General features: G+C 42.9%; 1 pseudogene; it reads left to right on the plus strand.

Moving 5' to 3' along the window:
- The first annotated feature begins 826 nt into the window (after positions 1-826).
- Positions 827-943, plus strand: LOC124796486 (annotated as a pseudogene).
- The last annotated feature ends 940 nt before the right edge of the window (positions 944-1,883 follow it).

Consider the following 1,883-nt stretch of genomic DNA (forward strand, 5'->3'; position numbering starts at 1 on the left):
AGAGGCTGTTTAGTCCTAGGCTTTTAGTCTTTTACGTTGTTAAAGTATGAATATTTTCTTATAAGATTATTGTACATTTCATTTTAAGACTGGCAGCCTAAATGCCGTGTGACTTGTGATCTTATCCAGTTTTATCTATTTCAGCCATATTCCTAAGCACATATTCTGCAAGCCACTGTGAAGGTTTGCTAAAACCAGGTATTTCTCCTTTTTGGCACGCGTCCACCACACGCACTGCGAGCGCGCTGAATAGTTGCGTTTTACGAGTTTTGGTTGCGTAAACAAACCTGCTGTCTCGCAGCGTTAACAGCTGGTGCTGTGAATATTGATTCGATTAGAATAGACCACGTTCCAATGAAAATAGCAATGGAAACCCAACTGCGAGGGCTGCGGCTCTTGTGTAATTTGGAGAACATGCTAATATTTGGTGTGATGACATTCTGTTATAGCCAAAAAATATTACGTTGAGCGAGACTACAAAACAAATAAATGTGACATGTATGACAGTGCTCAGGGAGACAAGCGTCTGAATCTAATCGTCAGTTAAAAGAACCTGTCGGCAATGAGGTAAGCTCTTTTATTTCCGCTAATTTGATATCAACTATTAATGTTATTAGATGTATTTCTTCAGACTTTTCCGGGATACGTTGACACCTTCAGGTTCCGTCGGATATCAGAGTTGTTCTTGCATGATATTTCGACAACGTTACTCGTTATTTTCATCAGGTGCTACCTGAGAAACACCTGATGAAGATAAAAAGCTGTCGAAATATCCTGCAAGAATGCACGGCGGTTCGAGTTGTCAATATTTTTAGAAGTATATTACGGCAACGGCCTTGCTGCAGTGGATACACCGGTTCCCGTGAGATCACCGAAGTTAAGCGCTGTTGGGCGTGGCCGGCATTTGGATGGGTGACCATCCAGCCGCCATGCGCTGTTGCCATTTTTCGGGGTGCACTCAGCCTAGTGATGCCAATTGAGGAGCTACTCGAGCGAATAGTAGCGGCTTCGGTCACGAATACCATCATAACGACCGGGAGAGCGGTGTGGCTGACCTCATGCCCCTTCTATCCGCATTCTCCTCTGAGAATGACACGGCGGTCGGATGGTCCCGGTAGGCCACTCGTGACCTGAAGGCGGAGTGCTTTAGACGTATATTATGATTTTATTTACCTAACAATTTCAGTTCTAGCAATTTGAAGCTGCAAACGACGGTACAGTGAGTGCGAGCTTTAAAATAGCTCACCTAATTGCTGGGGAAATTCGACCAATCTCCACTGGGCCATTTCTGAAAGACAGCCTCGACACTGCCAGTGTATCCGTGTGTCCTGTAAGTAAACAACAGTTTAATGCAGTGTATCAGTATCATCATCCAATTACAAACCTTACAATTACAGACCTTAGTGCAGAGATTGAATGGCGACTAACGTTGAGAGGATAACTGTTCGTAGCATATTTTCTGTACCTTGTAACCTCCCCCCTCACTTACCGACCTTAATGACAGTGAAAAATGAAACCGCGTGTACCTAATGGGAGTTTTGGAAAAGCAATCGTCACCGAAGGACAATTACTATAGTAACTGAAAAAGAAAGGTTATTACACATATAAATAACACTATAAGCGTGGCAACTGAAGGTTGACACGTGTAGTGTGAAAACTGAAAGTTTGTCAGAAGTAATAAATTTCGCTGCATTTCCGGCGTTACAACCTTGTTGAAAGAACAAGCCTTATTGACACAGCACAATTCAGTATTTTGATCCGGGGAGTGGATATAGATCTGAATACCTCAGAAGAGCTTTTGGATTTAATACCCATGAGAGATACGTGCAATGCCGTAAATGTCTTTCGTGCTGTTAAACATGATCTGGAGATTATGAATCTGC

Source organism: Schistocerca piceifrons, chromosome 4, assembly GCF_021461385.2.
Source record: "Schistocerca piceifrons isolate TAMUIC-IGC-003096 chromosome 4, iqSchPice1.1, whole genome shotgun sequence".
In the NCBI taxonomy this organism is placed as follows: Eukaryota; Metazoa; Arthropoda; class Insecta; order Orthoptera; family Acrididae; genus Schistocerca; species Schistocerca piceifrons.